The sequence below is a fragment of the Budorcas taxicolor genome, chromosome 3, assembly GCF_023091745.1.
Source record: "Budorcas taxicolor isolate Tak-1 chromosome 3, Takin1.1, whole genome shotgun sequence".
Lineage (NCBI taxonomy): Eukaryota > Metazoa > Chordata > Mammalia > Artiodactyla > Bovidae > Budorcas > Budorcas taxicolor.
The window spans coordinates 58,325,494-58,331,092 of NC_068912.1; positions in this window are offsets into that span (position 1 = coordinate 58,325,494).

Here is a 5,599-nt window from a genome sequence, read left to right on the forward strand (position 1 = left end):
CATTCCAGAGATTCCATTGAAAATCAGATTAAAGTTTTCTAACAAGAGTGTGTGGGTTTGTTTCTGGATTTCATCTGGGGAATCTTGGAGGATGAGTTTGCCTCAGAGGAGAAGCTTACAGAACCTCACCGCCAGCTGCCCATTTAAAGCAGGGGGTGTGTTGTGGGAGTGGGTGGGAAGCCGGAGCAAACAGGGCCAGGACGCGGAAGGAGAGACAGGAGTAACCTAGGTGCACAGCCTTTCCCTATACCTTGTCCTGGTTCCACTGCTAGTAAACGACAGTAACAAACAAGAGGAATAGCAGCTCAAGTCCTGTTCCAGGAAGGTCCAGGAACCCCAAACGTCCCGTTGCCTTCTCGCCTCCTCTGCTGAGAGGGGCAGAGCGGCTCACATTGACAGACTGAAGGGTAAATGTGCAAACGTTTATGGGTAAGTGTCCTCCGGTCCTCCTTCTGCATGGCTATTTTGCTCTCTTTCCTCCCCCCACCCGCCCTCTTTGGGTGCCCCAAGAGTGAATAACGGGCCGTCTTGTTTCCTTGGGCTGCAGGGCACGGAGAAGGGGCTGATTGTCTTCTCAGCTCCTGGCTTTGGACTGAGCGATGGGAACGTCTCTCGCCCGCTGATGCCAGGGAATTTTAGGTCACCAAAAGAAGGGTTCACTGTCTGGCGGCAACTGAGAATAATAATCACCCTAAATCTGGCGCCTCGGGTTTCCTAGCCCTAGACCAGTGGTTCTCCAACTTTGGCCCGCATCAGACTCACCTGGAGGGCTGGTTATACGACCGACCCAACTGGCCCCACCCCAGAATTTGTTATTAGCTCTAAGAAGTTTCTTAGTTTCTAATTAGTTTTAATTAGTTTCAAATAAGTCTCGAGGTGATGTGATCCCGCTGGTTCGGAGAATCACACCCTGAGAACCGCCGCCTTGGACGACAAAAGTGCCTGTAAGAGCTGTGTGTGTGCTTTCATTTGTCCTCACAGTCAGGCACTCGGTGATCTCACAACTCCACTTTTTATGGCCACCTTAAGGAACAGAACAACTGATGGTGACAGCGAAAGGCTGGCTTTAAGGCTATTCGATCTCTCCCCACCGCCCAGCCCACCCCGAGAAATCTCAGGGAGAGTCAGAGAGCAAGATGGGGGCAGGAACTGAGTGGTAATGGTGCTGGGAAGGCCTCGGCTGTCCCCCGCACCTCTGCAGAGACGGCGGGTAGGGGCCGCGCGGCAAGAGTGTTGCGGGGAGGGGAGAGATCCTGGGCGGAGCACCGGGAAGCGCCCGGCCGCCTGCCGCCCGCTGCCCCCTGCCGGCTGCCCGGGCCGCGCACCCGAAGTCACCGCGGTCGCCAGGGCTAGAGGTTTCCGGCGGCGCGCGCCGCAGGACGTTTCCAGCCCCAGCCCATATTTGGTGAAAGTCTTTCAAGACTCCGTCATCCAGCTCTGCGGGGCGGAGGCGACGGCGGCGGCCTTAGGAGCTGGACCCGGCAACCGCGCGGCCGCCGCGTCGCTGGAAAGGGCCTGCGTCCGGCCCTCGCGCCGCGGGGCGGCTGGCGTGCCGGGCGTGCGGGTGCTCGCGTGCCCCGGAGACCGCGGCCGCGGGACCCGTTCCCGCACCCCTTGCGAGGGCTCGGCCCGCCCGGCGCTGCGTGGGAGGCTGGCGCGGAGGGCGCCGGCCCGATTGTGTCACTTTTCCCGTCCACCCCGCTGTTGACTCGTCCTCCCAGCGGGGCAGAGTTGCCGCGCTGTGCCAGACTTGGAGGGTACGCCCAGGCGCGGGGGTGTGGGTGTGTGTCGGAACCAGGCGTTCTTGAGACATCAAACCCACCACAGAGTGGGGACCAGGAATTAATTTTGGGGAGTAGTCCCCGAGGGCCTTGATTCCGTTATCCCGAGAAGGGAGAGAGGCTGAAGCTCGCTCTCGGTCTCTCTTGGATCTCCCAAAACCCTTTCTTACCTCCTCCTCAATAAGTTCCGTGGAGGCGGAACCCCTGGATAGGAAGCCCTAGCTCTGTCGTCCACTAGCCTACAGTCTTCAGTGAACTGCAGATCCCTAATGGACCCTGCATCCTTCATCAGTAAACTGGGCAAGGAGATAGCAGTGGTGAAACTGGAGCAGTCCCTTTCAGGGCCAAATTTCATGCCATCCTCTCCCAATAATGAGAGAAGCCAATGCTTACATAGGGCTCAATTTGTGTCAGACATGATTTTGAATGCCTGCTATTTATTAACTTCTTTGATTTTCTAATGTCCCATTGAGGGCATCGTTAATACCATTCTCTATCTAAATGGAAAAAGATTGGAGGCACAGAGGGTAAATGTTTAGTCAAAGAGCACTCAGTAGGTAGCTTCTTGGTCCTAGCTGACCTTGCACTTAACCGCTGTGCCTACTCCCCATCACTTAGAAGTTCAGACCTGTCCCTTCTTCTGAAACTTACCTTCATTTAACTCTATCACAGCTTACCCAGATGTTCCAGGATAAATGTATCAGATAGAAAAGCAGTTGATGAGTTAATTGAAGCTATATAAACCTCTAAGAATTGCCTTATGTACTGGCTCTTGGGCTTCCCTGGTGGCTCAGACTATAAAAATCTGCCTGAAAATGTGGGCGACCTGGGTTCAATCCCTGGGTTGGGAAGATCCCCTGGAGGAGGGCATGGCAACCCACTCCAGTCTTGCCTGGAGAATCCCATGGACAGAGGAGTCTGGCAGGCTACAGTCCATGGGGTTGCAAAGAGTCGGACACGACTGAGCCACTAGCCACAGCATAGCACTGGCTCTTGGGGAGGAGAGGGAAAGGGTTGTTGCATTTCAACAGAAAAAGCCTTAATGCAAACAGATTTTTATAGTGGACTTTTTGACACCTTGGCAGATGGCAGAGAAGATGTCTAGGCCTTTGGACCCCTTCTTTAATCTTATAAGCCACATTGATCAGACAGTCCTACTTCTGGAGTATGGGTTGGCCTGGTAAGAGCTACATTTGTCACTGAGATAGTTTTCACAGCTACTTACTTGATAGTTTATCAGTCTGAGTGTTTCTTATACACTCAATCTACTTTTAACTTGTTTTTTTTTCCAATTATGTTATGAACATAATCACCTATGTATCTGAGGACAAATTGCTCATCTTCTTCAAACCCCAGATTTATTCTGAGCTCATAATATGTCATGGCACCAAAAAGAGGACTTTAATATTGGCCTTCCCCTGAACGACTTTACAGTCTGACACTTTGGGGCCCGGGCAATGGATATAAAACTGTCACGCAAGTGTGTATTCCTCGGTTCTTTGTCTCGTCACAACAAAGATTTGGAGCGACGGACATTAAAGCCCTCGGCGCATCACAGCTCTCGGGTCTTGGACAAACCGTGTTATAGCTCTTAGGCAAATCAGTGTTACAGCTCTATTTTATTTAGAAGATAGCAGGAGACTCCATCCTCGAAGCTTGAGGGCATGCCAACCCAAAGACTTGAAGAGAAGAGAGTGGAGGAGCATGTGGTGGAGGGGGCGAGAGAGAGAGAGCATGCACACAGGAGAGAAAGAGAGGAAGAAAACGCTTTGGCTCCTCCTTTTATATGTTTTTTTCTCCACCTGGGCCTGCCCTATGCAAATTGGGCTTAGCCATGACTTCTGTTTGTTCTATCTGAAGTCTTCACTCTGGTCCTCAGACCTTCCTTTGACCTTCCTTGTCTTTTAGCCACCGCCATTTTGGACTCCTTTTCCTTATTCTACCTACCTAACAGAACTAATCTGAGTCTATAAGGATAAACAAGAGTCTGCTACATGGAAAGATATTTGAGGGAATAGAGCTTTGATGACCCACTAGTAAGGCTTGGCCATAGAATTCCTTTGGGGAACTGGCAAGAGACATCAACTAGATCTTCTGCCAGGGGCCTTGCCCATCTTATTGGGACTCTGTCTACGGGTAGTGGTGAGCCTGTGAGGTTTCGCCTTGGTTTCCTCTCATCTATAAGATAATGGCTTTGCCCCAGCTCAGGGAATATGCACTGAAGGGCTCAAAGGGATCAGCCAGGTAACAAAATGCCATTCCAAGGATTTTTGTCTGATGACACTGGCCTCAGCCTGGGGCAACAATGTGGAGAGTGTAGACTCTATGAGGGGTAGAGTGGGGGCTGAGTGGTTGGTAGGTGAAAATGTAAATCCAGTGTTTGCTTGTTTTCTCAAATTTTAGAGGTACTAGTGATCTGAATTTTTACACGAAGGCTTTTAATTTTTAAAATATTGCCAATTAATTAAAACAATGTTAAAATGCCATCTAAGTTAATCCTGGGAATACTCAAGAAGACAGTGTGTGGGAGCTGCCAATTGTGATCTCCAGACTAAATGTCTCTGAAAACTTGTCGTGCTCTGGCATTATGTAACTCTCAGCCTCTCTTGACATATTAAGGAATAGCACCATGGGCTCCACTGAACTAGCAGGTTGGTTAGGCTTTCCTTTGTTTAAGAGTTAGGGCTGTCACTTGACTCAGTTGTAAGAGTTTATGCTTTATCAACAAAATTAGAATGTATCTTTTCTTATTTTCCACTTTCCATCTTCTCCAAACACTACTCTGTTTTCATACTCCTCTCCTTGAATTTATGTTGTAAGCAGCATGCATTCTCTTGGCAGCATGGTAGGAAACACTTTTTTTTTTTAGGGCATTTGTATCCAGTGGGAACTATATCTGTTTATTTTCTTCACCTGGCATCTGTCCACAGGAAGCCAGACATTTCTAACCCCTTTACCTTACAGATCTTCTTTTGTGATAACACAGAAACATTTCAAAGGAATGGACTAGAAGGTACCCCTCCCACTCCACCCTGCAATCTATCTTCTAGACCTGCTTGAGCAATCCGAAATATATAATTATAAGTCACTATCAAATGGGTTGGTTCCAGATTCAGAGATTAAGAATTAACCTTCACCTTCTGTGGGTTTTATTTCCAGAGATACTTGTCTCTTAAATGCCCACTTAAAACCACACATACCACATTGAAAAAGGATTTGATCTGGGCACAGTACATGAGCACACAGAGAGACTGAAGCCATTTATTTGTGCCAACTTTTGCAGGGCCGAGGATTAAGTGTGAAGGAGGATTCTGGCAGTTGGGCTGAACAAAGACATAAGACATGTTTAATACTCAGCAGGATGCTTGGCATATAGTAAGTACTTAATAAATTATAATTATTTCCACTGCAATCACCACCATTACCTATACTTTTACAACAATTAGCATAGGATGAATTAGACTTATTCTCTAGATAATGTTCTGTATTCTTTAGACTAGAGAAAAAAACTAGATGAATTCTAGTTTAAAAATCATTTGCTAAGTTATATATAGATGATGTAATTTATAAACCCCACCCAAGTCAGGATCCTGGCTTGCACTGGGGCCCCAGTGATCATCGAATGAAGCACTTTAATGGCCTTGCCTGTCATGGAATTGTAACTTTGCCTACAGTGTTGAGCCTGGTAAGGTTTTTGCCTTGGTTTCTTCATCTATAAGATAATGAGGTTGCCCCAACTCAGAGGTCATGCACTCAAGTGCCCCACAGATCAATCAGATACAAAACACCATACTTGAGATTTAGTGACAGCTAACAGT